Raw genomic sequence first — 22,220 nt, 5'->3', positions numbered from 1 at the left:
ATGACCCAGCAGGGTTGGGGTTCAGCATTGGGAAAGGAAAGTGAAGAATAGGTTTACTAATAAATGGCCTTTGGTAGCTATTTTATTGCTGTTAAAATCTCCATGGCCTTTCAGGGGCCAGTGTGAAGGCAAAACAGCATGAGCCTTACTTACAGTTAGACCTGTGTTTGGATCCCAGTTGTACCATTTAGTATCTGTGGGACTACAGGCATATTCCTTATCCTCTCGGTTCTTCAAATTTCTCAGCTACAAAATGAGGATATAATAATGGCATCACTATTTAAGGTTGTTCAAAGGAACTCGATGACTTGTAAAGCACTAAGAAGAGGGCCTGATCCTGGCAAATGCTCAGTAAATATCAGCCACTTTTTTTTTTTTTTTTAATATATCTACCTGTAGTAAAACAAGGTTGCCCATTTATCATATGGTTCTAGAAGAAGTTTGGGAATATTTGTGGTGCTGTTAAGTTCTCTGTGGGAGGTTAGGATTGGAACACTTAAAAATATAATGCTTCCTCCTCAATTCTTTTCTCTACTTTGAAAAATCTTAATATTGAAGCTAGTAGGAGAGAGAAAAATGGCTGCCAGCTATGTTCTTTTTGGTTCCAAATGACAGCAGCAGCAGTCTGTTCTAGAAATTTGTGTTTCTCCTGCTGACACATCCATCTTCATACACCTGGTGCCAGAGATGAATTGCTAAGGGATGCTTACTAGTTTAGATTCTTGACACCTGGCAATTGGTGAATGATGTTTTTTTTTGGAATCTGGAGAACCATCAGACTCCCTTTCTCTTCTTATTGGGACCCTTCTGGTTGATCACAGGGTAGTAAGTACTGGCCATTTAGAGGCACAATAAAATAATGAAGTTGGAATTACAAGAAATTCACTACTAAGGGCCCTGTACTGATAGGACCCAGAGAAAATATTTCTCACAAGAAAAAATATAAGTAATATTAAAAAAAAAAAGGCAAGCAGTTAATCTTCCCTCAAGACACGGTGTTCTCTCAAGGCCTCTTCCTTCTTTTCTGAAGGCACATTCAGTTCTGGGGCAGAAGCTAGGAAACCAGCTGAGATAAATCGTTTTCCCCTCCCCTTTTAATCTTGTGAAAGAGCTGCCAATTCTAGAAATTCCTCCTTTGATGAGAAGATAAAGCAGAACAATGCTGTGGAACTAAACAAATTCCTAAGGGACATTCTTCTAGGGTGTGTAAGGTCTGCCTGGAAGTGGGGGGAAGGGGAGGAAGAGATGGAAAGCTAGGAGTAGGAAGGGTGAGTGGACAAGAGTTGGTAGCCACAGCCTCAAGGAGTATAGTTGCTTCTAGGCTTCTCCAGGGTAGCAACTCCCTCCAGTCTCATTTCCTGGGATGTGTAGGCATGTTTATTAGTGATTAGAGGGCTCTAACCATTTCACATCCACCCTACCAAAAAGAAAAAAGAGATTTCTTTCCCATTATTTGTTGGAGGGAAGTTTCTTACAGCCTTCTCACAATTAAAAAAAAAAAAAGTGTGGTTCGTTGTGGTTGTTTTTTACTGAGAATTGCAGCCCAAATCAGTCTACCACATTAGATTGTAAGCCTGTGGAAGGAGCGTGCCCCCTTCTGTTTAAGGGACAACCCGTGGTAAAATGGTACAGATTGGAGTCAGAGCTGAGTCTGAATCCCGCTCCCAACTTCACTCTGTAAATGGGGATAATTTTCCTATCTGCTTGACATGGTTATGTAATTTTAAACCGGACACTGAAGGCCTAAACTTTACAAGCATAATCTCATTCATGAGGCCCCCTCACGAGGCAGGTATTACTTTGGAGATTGTATGTAAAGATACTTCGTTACGCAGAGAAGAGCCGTCCAGCTGTGAGTTATCACGGAGCGATCTTCCTCACCTGGCTTCTAAGGATTAAAGGAGACACGGATGTGAAAGAGCTTTACGCAATCCACGTGATGGGCTACTAATTACACGCCCCACAGCACCTGATCCACCGTGAGCAATCGGTAAATGCTGCTCGGAGTGCACGATCGCGATCTTGCCTGTTCCTTTCAGTTTTCCAGGTACCGACTAACCTCGCCGCGGCCTAAGGCCAAAACCACGAATTTGGGAACCACAGCCGGGAGGGAGGCGACTCCCCGGAGAGGGCACGGGAACAATAGAGTACTTCGGTGGTTGGCGGACGCCCGGCCAGAGAAGGGGCCGGCTGGAGGTCCCCGAAGGTACACCTCCACCCCCTGGTCTGGTGCGACAGGGAGAGCGTCCCGAGCCGACTCGACATTTCCCGGGGGAAGCGACAACCAGGCCCCCACTACCCGAGCTCTAGCCTCGCGGGACGCGCCCAAGCCCCGCCCACTACCTCAGGTAGGCCGTCCGTACCAGCCAATCCACCAGAAGCCTGGGCGCGGAAGGCGGTGCTTTCCTGGTCGGAAGTGACGTGCTCTGCTTGGCTGGCCGCGGAGTCCGCCGAGACTCTTGGCGGCGGCTGAGAAGGCTGGGAGGGAAATGGCTCGGACGGTGGCTGCTGCGGCGGCTCGGGTAGTGGTGGAGGCAGAGGTTCGGACAGCGTGAGGTGAGGAGTGGTAAGTGCGGCGGGGACTGGTACCTGGGACCCTGCTGTCCAAGAGCAGCGAGGGACCCGGGGAGCCCCGGATGAGAGGGTCCCTTGCGGCCCCCGGTTCCCGGGTGTCCGCCTTTGACCCCCCATCTGGTACTCTTGGCGTTGCCCCAGCCCGACTTACCTCCCCCGGGCCTTGCTTCCACCCAGACCGTTCCTGACAGCCCCGCCTAAGGTGCGAGGGGCTCGCGTCCCCATTAGGCCCCTCTCGGCGGGGGTTGGGAGGTGGTGCATCTGGGAGTTAGTTTTGTCCCAAGGGGGAGGGGAGACCACCCCCTTGTGCTTGGGTACGGGGCCGGAGACTCTGTGGCCGGTCCTATTCTCTTGTTGAATTGTTAGATTCTGACGAAGTGTGTTGCACTTCTCTCAGTTGTGTCACACACACACACACACACCCCTTCACCTTTTTGTCCCATCTCCAGCTTTTGGGATAATGATCTTTTTCTTTTCACTTCTCCCGGTTAGCCTTTTTGCCTTGAATCTACTTGCTTCGGGGAAACTATTAAGTGTGTGTTTAGCGCATCATCTTTCCGGGAGTGCGGTCAGATTAAAAATATTTGCTTAACCCTTCCTGAGTGATGGAGGAACAATACGTATTGAAGAAGTCACATACTTATTTTCCTCACTAAATGGTTTGGCTTTAAAAAGGAGATTCTCTAGCTGTGGAAATTTTTTTTGGGGGGGGGGAGGAGCAGGGATTGAGGAGGGAAATGAAAATAACTAAGTGAGGAGGAAAGTCTGGGGGATAAAACGTGGAAGAGCGAGCCTGTGGTATTTCCTTCCCTTCTCTTAATTAGCCAGATAGAAATTGAAGTTGTAATTATATTTTTATTTTGAACAGTGGGTGTAGAATTGAGAGGAAGGAAGGAGGTCTTCGTCTTTGAACAAGATTACCTCCTAAAGAGTAATCTTTCCAGATGGGTGTCAGGAAAGCTCTGCTGGGAAGATTATTTAATATATTGGAGTATCAAAGCTACAACTTAGAAGAGATGTAGAGAAAAGCTATTAGAAGAGCTGTGGAGACATCGTATAGAGAGGAAGCCTCTTTGGAGGTCCGGGAACACTTGATTCCAGAAGAGACTTTGTACCTTTGCCTTCTTGGCTTGTGATAAAGTCTCCACAGGAGACTCCTTTTAGGATTGTGCCATACTTGGTGTTAGTGCTCTTATTCACCATGGGGACTTAAACCTAGTTGAGAGCTATCCAGTTGAAGATAATTGCTAGTTTAATAGTAAGACCGTTTTTGAGTATTGAAAAGTATTATGACTGAGAATAGATAGATTTTATTATTTAACTCAAACTTAATTCAAAAGTGACTTTATATAGCTACAAGCACATATGTATTGAGCTACTTTGACAAGTAATTTTGCCTGAATGAATAGATTCTGAAGTATTTTTTTTTTTCCTTATGAAAATCTGTTTTGTATGCATGTTGCTTGCAGTTTTTCTTGGCAAGCAGTGTACTTTAATGTTTTCATTTATAGGTTTCACAACCTTTTCTGCTTCATGGAACATAAAAGTTGATGTGCTTGCATTTATAAGTTAGGAAGTATAACTTAGATAAATATAATATTATGAAATTACAAGGAATTAGTTGTATATTAAGCATCTGATTCTTTGTTTTCTCTTCTGCCATGAATGATTCTTAAATTTTCACTTGAACATTGTTGCATCAGTTCCATGTCCAGGAAGCTCTCTCTCTCTCTCTCTCTCTTTTTTTTTTTTTAAATTCTATTTGTTTATTTGACAGAGAAAGATCACAAGTAGGCAGAAAGGCAGGTACGGAGAGAGAGGGAAGCAGCGATGCTGAGCAAAGAGCCCAGTGCAGGGCTCAATCCCAGGACCCTGAGATCATGACCCGAGCCGAAGGCAGAGGCTTAACCCACTGAGCCACCCAGGTGCCCCCATGCCCAGGAATCTTTCTTTAATCTAGCACAATGTTTTTGCATTTGTAAGCACATTCAGTAAGTGAACTTATACCTGTGAGGGTGTTGAATTTCCCAAGAGTTCAGAGATCTTATCAGAGCATCAGACCAGACTTTGCAGAGCAGCAGTGCAAAGCATTTTTTTTAATGTTTTGTAACTTCTTACTTTGATAACATAAATTATCCATTTTATTATATTTCTCATGTTTCTTTTTTTTTTCTTTTTTAAGACTTTTTGTATTTATTTGACAGAGTACAAGTAGGCAGAACGGCAGGCAGAGGCACAGGGAGAGGGAGAAGCAGGCTTTCCACTGAGCAGGAAGCCCATTGCAGGACTTGATCCCAGGAACCTGGGATCATGACTTGAGCTGAAGGCAGTTGCTTAACCAACTGAGCCACCCAGGCACCCCTAATTCTCATGTTTCAAGAATAAATCAAGGCAGGTAAATAATAAAGCAAATGTTTTAGTACTATGCATTTACATAGTACATGATCTGATTTGTTGTATCTGAGTAGGGCAAAAAGTTAACCCTCTGAAAGATTTTGCTATCAGGGCCTGCAAGGATGCCTGGTACTGTAGTGGTTTGAGGGATAGAAAAAATGAGACACACAGATTATGATAGTATGGTTATAAGGGCATCAGTAGATCCAAAGTACTGAAAAGGTTGGGATCACGTGAGCTGGAGAAGGGGAACGAGTTCATATGAGAAAGATGATGCTCAAATTGAGTCTTAAAGGACAAATTTCTTCTATTAATGAGATAAGGGTGATCAGGTTCTGGGGTGCTGTAGAAAGAAGGTGATGAGATTTCCGGGACAGAGTTGTTTCAATGCACAGGGAACAACTTGGGGGAAAACTTAGATAAGAGGAAGTAAAAATACAGGTTTAAGGAAGGATCTGCGAGTTCTGTTTGAAAAAATAAAGACAGGACAGAGGTGAAGTAAGAGATGAGAATAAGTAGACCTCTGCAATAAAAAACTCAAGAGGCCAGTGGTCGGAACTTTTATATTTGCGTGATTCAGGAAATCTTAGCACAGGCTGTGAATTTGTGGCTTGATTAGCACAGAGGACATGGTTAAGAGAACTGAAGAAGTTGGAGACTCTAAACAGCAGAGTAGTGTTAGTTCCTGTTGTGGAATGATTAGGGGTTTGATAAGGAATTTGACTATGAGAAGAGAAGGGAATAGGCGGTGTTAGGAATATTGGCTAAAAAAATTTGCACTATGGGAAATTTTAATTGAAATAGGCTTTTTTTTTTAAAGTATTCCTATAAAAACAGAACTTGGTGGTTTATATTCAGAAAATATCGGTGGAGGCAGGGAGACATTAAATATTAAAGTTCTATTATGGGCACTGGCTGGCTAAGTCGGCAGAGCTGTGACTCTTGATCTTGGTGTGAGTTTCAGCCCCATTTTGGGTGTGGAGCCTGCTTAAAAAAAACTAATGAAGTTCTGTGGAATGAGAAGGAAAAGCAAAGACAAAGGGAAAATGAGAGGAGACAATAAAAGGGAAATCAGGGGCGCCTGGGTGGCTCAGTGGGTTAAGCCTCTGCCTTCTGCTCAGGTCATGATCTCAGGGTCCTGGGATCCAGCCCCACATTTGGCTCTCTGCTCCCTGCCTCCCCCTTGCATCTCTGCCTACTTGTGATCTCTCTGTCAAATAAATAAATAAAATCTTTTTTTTTTTCTTTTTTCTAAAGGGAAATCAGTGCAGGTACTTTGCCTTCTGGTGGGAAAAGAATGTGGATGTTGGAGTGATAGACACAGAAAAAACACCTGTCTAATTAGGAAACAGGAAAACATCTTTTCAGATGTTTTATTTGCAGTTTAGAGAATTATGTGAAGCATGTATTTCCCCCCAAGTTAAGCTCTGAAGGAGACCCAGTTATACCTATAAACAAAACCATATTGCTGTTGAGTATCCATAACCAAGTTATTTATTAAGTCCCTTTATATGTGTTTATAATGTCATTTATAACTGTTCTGACCTATATTTCTAGTTCAGTGTGTACGTATCTCTTAGACTACAGTGCTGAGTTGGGAAAAGGTGGTCTTTGGCTCCAGGGAATGTAGCCTGGATTGCATAATGACATTTATCAGACTGGAATTCTGCCTGTATTGAAATGTATGACATGACCCTGTAAGTATGTAGAGTTGTTGTTGTTGTTGTTTTTTTTAATCAGATTTATTGAGATATAATTTACTTATAGTAAAATTCATTTGTTTTAGGTATTAGCTCTAGAAGTTGAAGAGATAGTGATAGCCTTTAATTGCCACCACCACATTTAAGATACAGAATATTTCTGTCACTCCAGAAGTATCCTTATTCTCCTTTGTAATCAGTCTCTTTCACTTACCTCCAGGCAGCTGATTTTTATTCCTATAGTTTTACCCTCCCAGAATGTCATATAAGTTGGTATCATAGGATGTATTCAGACTTTTTTTTTTTTTTTAAAACAAATGGTCATCTCAACTCAGAGGAAGTCATCCTTCTCCATTTTTAATTTTTTAAGGTGTTTTTGTTTCAGTAATATACACTAAACAAGGGGTTTGAACTCACAACCCCAAGATCAAGAGTCACGTGCTATTCTGACTGAGCCAGCCAGGTGCCCTAGCCTTTGAGTCTGATTTCTTTCCCTTGGCGGAATGCTTTTGAGATTCAATAAGACACCACATATTGTATATCTATTTTTTTAATGGGCAGTTGGGCTGCTGCTACCTTTTAGCTATTTTTAAGTACTGCTGTGAGCATTAGTTTACAGTTAACTCTGTTTTAATGCTTTTGGGTGTATATATCTAGGAGTGGAATTGCTGGGTCATATGGAAATTCTATGTTTAATTTATTGAGGAAACACCAAAGTGTTTTCCAAAGTGGCTGCACCTTATCAACACTTACTTTCCATTTTAAAAATTTTAGCCATTCTAGTAGGTATGAAGTGGTATCTCATTGTGGTTTTGGTTTGCATTTCCTTAATGATTAATGATATTGAACATCTTTCCATGAGATTATTGGTGGTAAGCTGCTTTTTTAAAAGATATATTTATTTTATTTATTTGGTTCTTTTTTGAAAGATTCTGTTTATTTGAGAGAGTGTGAAAAAGCATGAGCAATGAGGAAGGGGAGAGGGAGAGGGAGAAGCAGACTCCCCCCTGAGCAGGGAGCACGATATGGAGCTGGATTCCAGGACCCTGGGATCATGACCTGAGCCAAAGGTAGATGCTTAACTGACTGAGCTACCCAGGCACCCCAAGATTGATTTATTTTAGAGAGTGAGCATAAGAGGGAGAGAATCTCAAGCAGGCTCCACGGTGAGGCAGGAGCCCAGAGCAAGGGAAGTGGGTCTCCATCTCAACGACGTTGAGATCACAACTTGAGCTGAAACCAGTCACTCAACCAACTGCACCACTCAGGTACCCCAGTAAGCTACCTTTTGTTAGTGGTATGAATACACTGATGATTGTTCCAATAATTGGAAAGATGTAATACATATATGTATTGTTAGATATCTGTTATAAACGAGTCATTATATATGTTATTTTATTTAAGCCTGACAACACAGATCTAATCTTTTACAGATGAGAAAACAAGACAAAGGGAGATTAAGTAACTTGCTTAAGGTTATACAGTTACTAAGAGATCTGCTATTTGAGCCTCAAGTCTTGCTACTGCATCATTTTCTCTTCTTTGTTATCACTGTTCTGTAAAACTACCAGTTTAATGTAGTTGTGTTACTTGAAAACAAGATTTTGTTAGCCATAGAAATTATGGAGTTTGGGGGAAAATTCCAAAAATAATTAATGTCCGTTTTTCGTTATTCCCTTTTTGGGGTTTCTCAGTTGTAACTCAGTTTTATGTTTTCCTGTCTTAAGCTATGTTGGAAATGGAGGCATATACCATAACATTTAGCACAAAAGCTTACTGTTATTTGTCATGCTGGAATTGGGGTAATGTCAGAGTATATTTAATGATTCATGTTAAATGAATGGACAGTAAAGTAGTTCAAGGTTCAGTAATTATCTTCACAAAGCAGTACTACTGTTGGGTTTTTGAGTTAGATTGAAAACTGCTTTGTCAGTAAAATGTCTTTTCAAGAGGAATCTCTCTTGTTGTAACTGTATTCTCCCTGCCCCCCCCATCCCATCATGTTCCCTCCCAGACAGTGACACATATATGCAGTTACAGAATGCATTCTTGATGAATGCCCCATTGTGAATCTTTTATGTGTAGAATGTTGCTCCTAAGAGCTGAAGGTAGTGAATCAAGCCCCTTATTAATTGCATGTAGTACTTGGACAAAGTGTACTTACAAAGTGTGGTATGGAGGTTAAAGATTGTGGGAGCTGGCTAGGCTTATCCATCTTTAAACTTGTGAAGCTTAGGAAGGCTCTTGGCTTTTCCCATGACTCACCCCTTATGTCCAAGTTATCACTCTAATTTCATCTTTTCCCTGACCATACCATTAAAAATAGTATCCCCCCTCCCCACAAGTAAACCATTCTTTATCACATCACTGTTTTCCCCCCTCATTTCATTTACTGTCTAAATTTAATGTTTTTGTTTGCTTATTTAAAGAAACCCATTCTTTCCTTTGCTGCCAATCTAGTTCAAGTTGTTACTAGTTCTTTTCTAGATTATTTCAGTTATTTATTGATTGGTCTCACGGTTTCCATTTTGGTTTTTCTTATTTTTTTTTCCATAAAGCAAATAAAAATCATTGAACGTTGTAAAGCTCACATTACTGGAGATATACACATCTTTTCTTTCCTGTCACACCTAATAATTGAATATACTAGTGGTTTTCCCCTTGGAAATACATATTCAATTATAGAAAGTTTATACTGATGTAGATTTTAGAATTTTTGAGAGAATATTTTTGATTTGTGCTAGTTGAGTTTGGTGATTTAGCTTATTAAATTTTTAAAGTTTTTTTTTACTGATTTATTTGAGAGGGAAGGAGAGTGAGCAAGAGAGAGGGGGCGGGTGAGAGGGAGTGAAGGAAAAGCAGACTCCTTCCTGAGCAGGGAGCCCGATGTGGGGCTTGATCCCAGGATCCCAAGATCATGACCTGAACTGAAGGCAGACACTTAACTCTCTGAGCCATCCAGGTGCCCTGCTTGTTATTTTTATCAGAAAACATTCACCCCCCAAAAAAGTTTCACTAAAAATCCAGAGTAAAACTAGGTTTAATTTTTAATTAATTTTTTAAATTATGTTCAGTTAGCCAACGTATAATTCATCATTAGTTTTTGATGTAGTGTTCAACAAAGCATTAGTTGCATATGACACCCAGTGCTCACCACAACATGTGCCCTCCTTAATACCCTAAAATCAGGTCTAAATAAGAGTTTGATTGTGTCATACCTTAAACTAGAAATATAGCTGTATATCAAACATATCTAAATTTGGAGAAAAGGTTTAAATTCTTTAAGTCATTGTAGAAACCTGCCAGGTTTCTTTAGAACTAGGCTCTGTATATGAGATTCATTTGACCTTAACTTCACACCGAAACCACTTCTTTCCAAGTAGTTGTTTACATTACTCTGTGATCCCATGAAGTTCATTCTCTAATATATTTTTATCCTGCTTGGGCTTCTAAACTACTTCTTTTTTTTTTTTTTTTTTTTTTTTTTTTTTTTAAGATTTTATTTATTTATTTGACAGATCACAAGTAGGAGCCCCCATGTGGGGCTCGTGGGGCCTGATTCCAGGACCCTGAGATCATGACCTGAGCCGAAGGCAGAGGCTTAACCCACTGAGCCACCCAGGCGCCCATGGGCTTCTAAACGTCTTAATTTGTTGTGTTGGTGTCTTTCTTCACTTGCAGAAAGTTCTTGGCCATTTTCTTTTCAAATATTTCTTCTGTTTTATTCTTTTCTATCCTCTCTTGGGACTCCAGTTATAACTGTTGGGCCATTTGAAATTGTCCAACAGGCATGCCCATTTATCTTTCTCCTTTTTAGTTTGGATATTTCCTATTGATTTGTCTTCACGTTTACCAGTCTTTTCTAATGCTGTTTAGTCCATCTAATTAATTCTTCATTTCTGATTTATTTTTCTAGTATTTGTTTGATTCTTTTTTGTAATTTGTATCATTCTGCTGAAACTGCAACCCCTCTTCCTTCATGCATCTCCTTAATTTTTTCTGCTAGATCATTTAGTATTTTCATCCTAATTAGTAATTTTACCCTAAGTTCCTGTTTGATAATTCCAGCATTTGGGCCTTTGCTGTATCTGTTTATTTTGACTGTTTGTTTGACCATGGGTTACATTTTCTTTCTTTCTTTCTTTCTTTCTTTCTTTCTGTCTGTCTGTCTTTCTTTCTTTCTTTCTTTTTAAATGATTTTATATATTTGACAGAGAGCGATCACAAGTGGGCAGAGAGGCAAGCAGAGAGAGAGAGAGAGGAGGAAGCAGGCTCCCTGCAGAGCAGAGAGCCCGATGTGGGACTCAATCCCAGGACCCTGAGATCATGACCCGAGCTGAAGGCAGAGGCCTAACCTACTGAGCCACCCAGGTGCCCCCTCTTTCTTTTTAAAAAATATTTTATTTATTTATTGGACAGAGCACAAGCAGGGGGAGTGGCAGGCAGAGGGAAGAGGGAGGAACAGGCTCCCCACTGAGCAGGAAGCCTGAAATGGGGCTCCATTCCAGGACCGTGGGATCATGACCGGAGCTGAAGGCAGACCCTTAACTGACTGAGGCACTCAGGCACCTCAGGTCACATTTTCTTTATCTCCTAATCTTTGATTATATATTAGTACAACTTAAAAGTACCTTATTCTGTCAAGCCACTAAACTGAGAAAGTCTGATTTATAAGTAAGATGGGTCTGTGCTTTGTTGCAACTTTAATTTGATTCAGTTCTGGGTTGAAGTACTTTGGGTGGCAGTAATGAGTTTCTCTTCTGAAGGATTTGGGATCTGAGCACTGACTTGATTCTAGGGATCTGTTTTGCAGCCTAGGTGCTAGCTTTTTTTTTTTTAAGTTGCTGGGAAGTCCCTTTGTTCTCTGCTTTCTTTGTTCTTGGCTTTCTGTGTCTCAGGAGATCTTTGCCTTGCTGCCCTTAGCCCAGCTGCTGGAGGGCACCTATCTTTTATAAAGGCCTAGGATGCTTTTGAGGGCTTTTTTGTCAGCTCTCTTGCCCCCATCCCCAGGCATTGGTAGCTAAAAGCCTGGAATGCCTCAGGTGGATTTCGGATTTCTCCCTGCTTACCTGCCCAGCCCTTGGAGGGTGGTTACCTTATATTTCAGGGAGGCCCACATACTTAAGGGGGATCTCTTTCAGCTCTTCTGCCTTATCCCCAGCTTTCAGTGTGCTTCCTGTGCATTTGGTGAAGACTTGAGGGAAATATTTGGTGGATGGGTGCAGACTTGTTCCATGCCTGGGGCTCCTTATAATTCTTAATCCAGGGCTTTAGACCACTCACACTCAGATTTACCTCCACCATGCCTCAGAATTCTAATCTGTCAGGGTAACCTACCCATGCCTATTAAAAGTGTTTATCAGAAGTCTTAACGGTTTTTTCCTTAACCCTGTCTGCAGTGCATTCTTACAGCTTTTCTGTACCGGAGATGAGAATAACAATGGATCTGCCTCTCCTATAAGAAGTTTATCACTTTTGGGAATTTAATTCATTAGGGGTTTTTTGTTTTTTAAGATTTTATTTATCTTTTTGAGAGAGAGGGCACAAGTAGAGGAGAAAGGGAGAGGGAGAAGCAGGCTTCCCACTGAGCAGGGAGCGTGACACAGGGCTTAAACCCAGAACCCTGGGATACAACCTGAGCCAAAGGCAGATGCTTAACTGACGAGGCACCCCTAGTCAGTTAGGCACCCCTTCATTAGGGTTTTTAATGTGTGTCCTCTGCTCTCTGATGTCTCTTAAAAGTATTTTTTTAAAGCTTATTTAGCTTGCTTTTCATTGTTGAAGTGAGACAGTTTCTTGCCACTTTGTATATTCTAATAACAGGAAAATCCCTCTGTCACATTTTTTTTTTAAGATTTTATTTATTTATTTGACAGAGAAAGAGATCACAAGTAGGCGGAGAGGCAGGCAGAGAGAGGAGGAAGCAGGCTCCCCACTGAGCAGAGAGCCCGATGTGGGGCTCGATCCCAGGACTCTGGGATCATGACCTGAGCCAAAGGCAGAGGCTTTAACCCACTGAGCCACCCAGGAGCCCCCCTTTGTCACATTTTTATTACCTTTTAAAATAGTAAAGCTTACAAATGATGAAGTATTTAAAACTCTACCAAACTTTAGATAGTGAAAATCTGCTTTCCACCATTGGCTCCCCTCAGTCCTCCATTTTTAGTTACTGACCTAGTAGTTCCTTACCTTTATCACCTCTGTTTTGTAAGATGTCTTCTCCTTTTCAAGAAAAGACCCTTCATCCATGCTTCTGATTCATATCCAACTGTACCCAATATTTAAGCTAGTGTGAATCTCCAGTTTTATATATCTATTACTTTGTTCCCTGAATTCTTGTCTTCAATCTACTCTATTGAAGGCCTTTTAAACCATTTTAAACAGCCATTCCTGATACCTCCTGTCTGAGTTTCTTTTACTGTCAATGAATTGAAAGAATAGAAAGAATAATATGTCTTTGCTACTTGTAATTCCTTACTTTTTTAGTTTTCTGCGCTTCTCCAAATTGTTCTCTTAAGAAAAAATCACTGCTGATGGTCTGTGGGATAGAGAAATGAGGAGGGACTGCTAATGGGTAAAGTGTTTCTTTTGGGATGATGAACATGTTCTGCAGTTTGGTAGTGGTGATGGTTGCACCGTTCTGAATATATGGAAACTGAATTGTATGCTTTAAAAGGGTGAATTTTATAAGTTAATTGTATCTAATGAAACTATTATTAAAATAATCACAAACAAGCTCTTAGATTTTGAGGGTTTTCTTTTTCTTTTTTCTTTTTCAACCCTTATCCTGTGTCGCCTCTCTGTAGTTTCTGACACTACTAATCACATTCTTCTTAGGACACTGCATTCCCTTATTTCTCTGATACCATTTTTCATACCTATTATGTTCCTCTGACCTTTTGTTTCCTGCGTAAGTATTAGTGGCCCTTATGATTTCCTCCTTGTTTCTTTTATTCTCTTCACTTAACACATTCTCCCAGGGCAATTACAACTACTTCCATGACTTCAGGTCTTTAATTTTATATAGGTAACACCTCAAGATTCAATCTCTAGCGAAATTGCTCTGTTGCATCCAAGGCCTCTATTTCTAATCAACAGGCAGATGTGAACTATATTTTCCACAAGTACTTCAAAATAGTAGTATGTTTTGGTCTGACTGGGAAGGACCATGTGGCTCTGAAGAACAGTCCTGAGAGTAATGCACATAATTTTATTCCCCCTGAGAAAGAAATTAGTGGTTTATAATTTGGCACTTTTAAGATGACTTCAAAATATGAAGTCATGAAAACGAATGAAATGAAAACGAATGCAACAAGAGTGGGTTAAAAATCTATGTTATCTCTTAGTTTAAAATACTCACTTTGAGTAAGATATTTCTGTGTAATTTTAAGTATCTTACAGAGCACCAGAGGCACTCTACAATGAAGAATTGCTTCCTAATCGGGAGCATATTAGATTAAATTTCATTTATTTGTTAACAAACATCTGAATGTGAGCTTGCTTGTTCTAGGATTGTTCTAGGCGCTGGGCATGTAAGAGTAAGCCTAACAGATAAATCCTAGCTCCATGAAATTTATAGTCTAGAGGGGGAAAAGCTAGACAACAAAATACGTAAGTAAGATCTATAGTATGCTGGGGGCGCCTGGATGGCTCAGTGGGCTAAGCCTCTGCCTTCGGCTCAGGTCATGATCTCAGGGCCCTGGGATAGAGCCTCACATCGGGCTCTCAGCTCAGCAGGAAGCCTGCTTCCCCTTCTCTCTCTGCCTGCCACTCTGCCTACTTGTGATCTCTCTCTCTCTCTGTCGAATAAATAAAATCTTTTTAAAAAAAAATCTATAGTATGCTGGATGCTAAGGAAAAAGCAAAGTGTATGAACAGTGGAGTTAGAGAAAGTTGCAGTTTTATCTTGGTTATCAGGGAGGACTTAGCTCAGATATCACCTTCTCAGGGAGCACTTGAAGGTGAGAGGGTATGCCATTCAGCTATCCTGGGGCAGAATAGTCTAGAGGGAACAGAAGAGCAAAGGCTCTGAGCAAGAAGTATAATGTATTTGAGGAATAACAAGGCAGTTAGTTGGATAGTAGCACAGAGGAGAATTACAGAAGTAATAGGGGGACCAGATATTAGAGTGCCTGGTAGGCTGTTGTAAGGATTTTACCTTTTTTTTTTTCTGAGTGAGATAGGAACTGTTGAAAGGTCTGAGTGGAAAGATCTAGTTTTTCAATATCATTCTGGCTGCAGTGTTGAGAGTGATCTGAAGGTGGAGGGTGGAGGGTTGGCAGAAACAGATTGGGTATTTATTCCAATAATCCAGGCAACAGATGATGGTTGGCCTAGGATGGTAGTAGGAATATATAGAAAAAATGCTCAGATTCAAGAAATAGTTGAAAGTGGAGGCTATAAGATTGTATGTACATATCAGTAACTTTCTGATCGAGTTACCATCAAACATTGCTGCGTTCCTGACAAGCTATAATTAAATTAGGATTTTCTAATTCAATTCAAGTAAAATAAATTTGCTGGATATAACATACAATGGTGAGAGTGTGCAGTCATCTCTCTTGCTGATAGTATCTATTTGTATTTTAAAATGCAGTGAAGTTTTTTTTAACATAAATCATGTTATGTGCAGTGCCTGTTAAGTGATTCACAGATGGTGAAAATTTGGGAAACGGTAATTTGTTTTGTTTTCTTTTGCAGTCTTAATTACCCTTTCTTTGTATCCCTTAATAACTGAGAGTAGTGTCCTTAATTTAGCCTAAGGATTGGCAAATAAAAAGGGGTAATATTGCTCTTATTTATATTTTTTATGATGTTAAAAAGTTGAGCTTCTTGTGTTCATATAATTTGCCACATGTGAATGTTAAGCCCGCCCACATACTATTAATTGTAGGCAGTTTAATTTTCACATACCATGTATAATATATGAAAATATTTAAGCTACTTAAATTTAAAATATATGGGGAGTAGGTTATTTTATTATGAAATAATGCACAGAAAAGTGCATAAAGCATATATGATTATTTAACAAGTAATTGTAAAATAAACACCTGTATAACCAGTCAGTAGGTAATGAACTAGAACATTGCTTGTATTCCAGAAGTCCCTAATATACTTACCCTTGGTCATGAATCTCTGCCTCCCTCCATGAGTAACCACTATCCTAACTTTTGAGAGTCCTTTCCTTTTCTTCAGTTTTACCATTATGTAAGCATTATTTTGTTTGTTTGTTTGTTTGTTTTTTATGTAAGCATTCTTAAACAATACAGTTTTTCATGTTTTTGAAATTTATGTGACTGGAATCATTGTATGTATTTTTTTGTTTTAAGATTTTATTTATTTATTTGACAGACAGAGATCACAAGTAGGCAGAGAAGGAGGCAGAGAGAGAGGAGGAAGCAGGCTCCCTGCTGAGCAGAGAGCCTGATGCTGGGCTCCATCCCAGGACCCTGGGATCATGACCTGAGCTGAAGGCAGAGGCTTTAATCCACTGAGCCACCCAGGCGCCCCTCATTTGTATGTATTTTTGTGTGTCCATGTGCTTGTCATGTTTCTACATTTTACTCATTTTTTCTTGTAGCTGTAGTTCATTGGCATTACTATATACAATTTCACTGAATGAACTATGATATAATAAAAAATAAATATTTGGTTTTTGTTCTGGTTCCTCTCTAGAAATTCCAACAGCTTTAGGAATTCCATGAGTTTCTTTTGTATGCTAATGAGGTTAATAGTGTCAGAGATCCCTAGATAGTTTCAGGATGGGGCTGGTCACCAGAGGCTGAGGCATGTTTAGAGGATTGGAACTTTCAGTTTCATCCCCTGACTTCTGGAGATGAGAGAGGAACTGGAGACTGAGCTAATTAATGACTACTTCCAGGTTCGGTTCTACTTTGGACTATTGTGGGCAATGTTACTCGAAGGTTCTTAGGATTTTCTTTTTAATTTGTACAAGTTAGTAATCTAGGATTTGAGTCCTTTGGTTATGTGTTAAAGATCTCTTCCTTTCTTGTGGCTTGTTTTTGTCATCCTCTTTGGTGTGTTTTGATAAATAAAAGTTGTGGATTATAGTCCAGTTTTTTTTTTTTTCCTCTTATGGTTAGTGCTTTCTGTCTTAAGAAATTTTTCCCTTCTTTGATTCTAGTTTTTCCTTTCACATTTAGACGTTTGGTTTGCCTTGAGTTGATTTTTGCTTAAGGAGGGAAGTAGGAGTCTGTTTCATATCCCTTCATTTGTTCTAGCTTTGTTTATTGAAAAGACCGTTCTTTCCCTGGGCTCTGATATGCTGCTTGTCTTCAGTCAGGTGTCTGTGCAGGTGTGTTTCTGTTTTTGACCTCTTAGCCTATTCTTTATTAGATTTTTCTCTTCCTGCATAAATACCATATTATCTTTAATAAAATTACTTTTATAATCTTTATTCGGTAGAGCAAATCTTCTCACCTTGTTCTTTTTCAAGAGGGTTTTGGCTCTTTTGGTCATTTTGGTTACTGAATAAATTTTAGAATCACCTTGTCAAATTTTATTTTAAAAGCTATTGAATTTTGAATGGGATTTCATCAAGCCTATATATCTATTTCAGGAGAAGTGGAATCTTCACCAAATTAAGTTTTCAAGCTTCTGAACATGGAAAACTATCCCTTACATTCAGATAATCCTAGTATTTGTCAGTAAAGTTTTATAATTTCCCCCCACAACTTGTTACATGTACTGCTAGTAAGTGGGTTCTGTGTGTGTTACTGTAAATATAATCGGTTTGAAAATTGCCTTGTCTAACTATGATGGATATATAGAAATACAATTGATTTTTTATATATTAGTATCATTTCCAATAATCTTGCTAAACTCTAGCATTGCTGTTACCTACATATTCTTCGGAATTTTTACTCTATCTCGGAATAATACTTTGTTTCTTCCTATTTGATCCTACATTTTCCTTTTCTGTGCTGTCTAGTAGTCTGTAAAGTGTTGCATTGAAGTGGTGGTGGGCATCCTGGTTTTTGTTCATGGTCAAAGGGAACGCTTTCAAGGTTTCATCATTAGATAAGATTTTTTTTTTTTTTAAGATTTTATTTATTTATTTGACAGACAGAGATCACAAGTAGACAGAGAGGCAGGCAGAGAGAGAGAGGGAAGCAGGCTCCCTGCCGAGCAGAGAGCCCGATGCGGGACTCGATCCCAGGACCCTGAGATCATGACCTGAGCCGAAGGCAGAGGCTTAACCCACTGAGCCACCCAGGCGCCCTAGATAAGATTTTTGTTGCTACTCATGGTCAAATAAGGAACTTCCCTTCTGTTCATAGTTGGCTAAGAATATCTGTTGAGATGAACATATTGCTTTTTCTGTTTTAATTATTTATTGATGTGGTAAATTGCATTTTGTATTTACAGCTAAGTTTGGTTTGCTATTTTGTTTAGGACTTTTTGTATTTTGTATTTCATGAGTAAGATTGGTTTGTAATTGGGGCACCTGGGTGGCTCAGTGGGTTGAAGCCTCTGCCTTCGGCTCAGGTCATGATCCCGGGGTCCTAGGATCGAGCCCAGGCTCCCTACTCAGTGAGGATCCTGCCTGCTTCTCCCTCTCCCTCTGCCTGCCACTCGCCCTTCTTGTGTTCTCACTCTTTCCCTCTCACTGTCAAATAAAGAAGGAAATCTTTTTTAAAAAAATGGTGTAAGGGGCTCCTGGGTGGCTCAGTAGGTTAAAGCTCTGCCTTTAGCTCAGGTCATGATCCCAGGGTCCTGGGATCGAGTCCCGCATCGGGCTCTCTGCTCAGCAGGGAGCCTGCTTCCCCCTCTCTCCCTCTGCCTGCCTCTCTGCCTACTTATGATCTCTCTCTGTCAAATAAATAAATAAAATCTTAACAAAATATGCTGTTAATTTTCCTATATCTCCTTACTGTATCTTACAAGGTTTAGTATGATGAATATTTTTTCTTTCTCTGTGCATGTGTTAATCAGTTTGGTATATTAGGTTTAGTATAACTTTTGTTTAAAGATTTTATTTATTCCAGAGAGAGAGAGCATGAGTGGGGATTGTCAGAGGCATCCTGAGAAGCAAACACCCCACTGTGGTGGGAGCCCTGTGTGGGCTCTGTCCCAGAAACCCGCGATAATGACCTGAGGGAGCTGAAGGCAGACACTTAACCTGCTGAGCCATCCAGGCCGCCCCATGTTTATTGTTTTTTCATTGATATTTTTAATAGTTAATTTTTTTTAAGTTTATTTATTTTAGTAATCTCTACACCCAGTCTGTCACTCCTGCCCAAGGACCATGAGATCAAGAGCTATGTGCTCTTTTGACTTAGCCAGCCAGGCACCCCAATGGTTGTTTTTTTTTTTTTAATTTTGCTTTCAGCATCTAGTATACACCCAATAATGAATATTTATTGAAGAAGTGAATTATGTAGTGCTTGTTTACCAAAAATAAGTTTAAAAAAAAAACATTTGAATATTCTCTTTCTGGCTTTAAATCATATTGGGATGGCCTTCTTTATACTGAGGTTAACTAGGAATTCCCTGGGTTAGTTTGGCTTTATGATTCTTTTTTTTTTTTTCCCCCTACATTTAAATAAGTTAACCTTTTTATAATTTTGTAATCCTGTTTGGTTGATTTATCTATGAAATGAAATTTATCTATGAAATGTTAACAGTTTGTTAATTGTAGAACAATTAGAAATTGTATACTTTAAAAATACAAAACTTATTTATAATGGTTAAGACAGACCTTAGTTAAAAGGCTGTATGTTATCTAGGGAACTTAAAATCTTTCTTCCCCTGAAAATTAACTAATAGACATTGGAGATATTTTATTGAGTTGAGGGAAGGGATGACTTCCCTTGGGAAAATAAATTTTTCCTTCCTCTCCGGAAATTAATGATGCTCGTTCACCATGCTTTTTGTTCCTTTCCTTTTAAATTCTGTCCATAAATTGTCTACTCGCCACCTTTAGCTTTTGAGCACTTGAAATATGGCGAGTCTAAGTTGAAATGTGTAAGTGTAAAATATATACCACGTTTTGAAGACTTAATATAAAAAGAAGGTAAAATGTCCCATTCATATTTTTATTTTGGTTACCTATTGAAATGACAGTATTTTGAATATATTGGATTACATAAAATATTAATAATTTTGTCTGCTTCTTTCTGTTAATGTAGTTGTAAAAATGTTTAAATTCTGTATGTGGCATGCATTCCATTCCCATTGAATAGTGCTAACCTAATCTCACCCAACAAACACCAGGACATTCATCCATTTAATCTTTTTGACAAAGTTGTATAATGCCTAATACCAAAGTACTTGATTACTTTTGTCAGATGAATTTTTTTCCTCCATGAATCATAGAGATAGTTCGAGAATGTTATCTTGTCTACTGGAGTTCTTCCTTTTAGAACAGATGACACTTCTCTCCTATTTTTATTTTATTTAAGAGTTCTACTTTTTTAAGTAATCTCTATACCCAGCACGGGGCTCAAACTCACAATCCTGACTGAGATCAGGAGTCACCCACTGCACTGACTAAGCCAGCCAGGCACCCCCTCCTCTCCTATTTTTAGTTTTCTGTTGCCGTCTCCCCTCCTAGTTTCCAAGATAATTTTTTTCTGCCACCACTTGTTTATTCTAAACTCAACCACATGATTTTTCACTTTTAGTTTTTTTGTTTTTTTTCAAGATTTTATTTATTTGTCTGAGAACATGAGCAGGGGGAGCGTTAGGCAGAGGGCGAAGCAGGCTCCCAGCTGAATCTAGGACCCTGGGATCAAAACCTGGGCCAAAGGTAGACACTTAACTGAGCTACTCAGGTGTCCCAAATTTAGTTGCCTCATTAATAAGGTTTAGTCTGTTTTTTTAATTTCTTTGCTTGTTGCAGAATTTGAGCTTCTCTTTGATAAAAAGAACGGTGTCTTAAGTTCCTAGTCATGGAGGCATTCATTCAACAACTACAGGAGAGTAGAAGAGGATGAATAAAATCCGAATTCATGCTCTCAAAGAAATGATAAATTTGCTAGTCATGTGATAATAAATTAACTAATAAATTGGCACATGTTATAACTAAATAGCATTAATTGCTTCATGATAGAATTAAACAATAAAATTTATTAATGCAGAATGAGGTAACTAGCCTTGAGGAAGAAAGTTGGTATTTATGAAGGCTAAGGTATGTTTAGACACTTATTCTAGGTAACTGTTAACATAAAAATATAGTAAATTAGCAGTGCCTGGATTTGAGTTCTCTCACCACTTGCTAACTACTATGAACTTGGGCAGATTATATAATTTGTATGAAGTTTTTTTGTTTGTATACTGGAGATAATAGTAGCTACTTAATTTATGAGGATTAAATTAGTTAATACATTGCTTTAAGCAGTGTTTTTGGCACTTAGTGTCTACATATCTCTATGCAAACAACGTATATTGGTGTATGTCTATAGATTTATGTATAGTTAGAGATATGTAGATATTTTGCTACAGTTTTAAATATTTTCCATGGTTACTGTAGTGTTAATTATTTTATTTATTTATTTATTTATTTATTAAAGATTTTATTCATTTATTTGACAGAGATCACAAGCAGGCAGAGGCAGGCGGGGGGGGAGGGGGGGAAGCAGGCTCCCTGCCGAGCAAAGAGCCAGATGCGGGGGCTCAATCCCAGGACCCTGAGATCATGACCTGAGCCGAAGGCAGAGGCTTTAACCCACTGAACCAACCAGGCACCCCAATAATTTTATTTTTAATGGTGGCATAGTATTCAGTTCCATAGGGGTGCCATTATTTAATTTTTTTTGAGATTCATTTTCATTTTTTTTTTTAAGTTATTATTATTTAAGATTTTATTTATTTGACTCAGAGCAAGAGAGCATGCGCGCATGAGCACAAGCAGGGGTGAGAAGCAGGCAGAGGAAGAGGGAGAAGCACCCTGCTGAGCAGAGAGCTCAATGCAGGACTGGATCCCAGGACCCTGGGATCATGACCTGAGCAGAAGGCAGGTACTTAATTGACTGAGCCACCCACGCACCCCTCATTTTCAGTTTAGATGAGAAATATTTTCATTGTTGAACTCAAATGATTTTTTCTCTATTTTTTTTACTTATCTTTAATTTCAAGATCACAAAGTATTTAGATGGGTAGCAGTACTGGCTTGTTTTATTTCTTTTTTCTGAGATTTAAATTTAAATTTTAAATGAATGTCTACCAAAGAAGTGAAGAGCTTTTAAATTAATTCTTTTGGGTCTGCAAATGGTATCCCAAAGTTTAACTGAATAGCTTAATTGCCCTCTTTTGAAGAATTTAAAGTAGCTACAGCCTTGTGATTATCACTGGGTTACTCAGTGTTGGGAAATTTTGGCAGATGGTATACAGTCATCATTCAGAAACTAGTTATATTGTCTTTTCCAGCTTGAATTAGGAGAACATTAGCATTGAAGTTTGCATTTTGAATTAGCATGTGCAAAATTGTTTCCTGCTAAATGTTTGTCATCAAATGATGTTTTGTTTTAAAAAATTAATGGAGCATGTCACTGTGGCAGCCTCAGAAAAAATAGCTGAAGCACTGGGTTA

General features: G+C 39.3%; 1 protein-coding gene across 4 annotated transcripts in view; it reads left to right on the top strand.

The window, feature by feature from the left end:
- Nucleotides 1-2,327: 2,327 nt before the first annotated feature.
- The window catches only part of PIK3C2A (phosphatidylinositol-4-phosphate 3-kinase catalytic subunit type 2 alpha), a 99,589-nt gene continuing 79,696 nt past the window's right edge, over nt 2,328-22,220 (top strand). For 2 of the 4 annotated variants that reach the window (XM_032881128.1, XM_032881131.1), the window contains exon 1: nt 2,468-2,566. The gene's annotated coding sequence lies outside the window, so the exon portion shown is untranslated. Of the gene's footprint in view, nt 2,349-2,458; nt 2,567-22,220 lie in introns of those variants that run through there. The other 2 variants (XM_032881130.1, XM_032881129.1) reach the window with 2 other exon arrangements.

Source organism: Lontra canadensis, unplaced genomic scaffold, assembly GCF_010015895.1.
Source record: "Lontra canadensis isolate GAN:19392208 unplaced genomic scaffold, GSC_riverotter_1.0 scaffold74, whole genome shotgun sequence".
Classification (NCBI taxonomy): domain Eukaryota; kingdom Metazoa; phylum Chordata; class Mammalia; order Carnivora; family Mustelidae; genus Lontra; species Lontra canadensis.
Note: the sequence above shows the minus strand (reverse complement) of the source record. Positions and strands in the feature narration are given on the sequence as shown.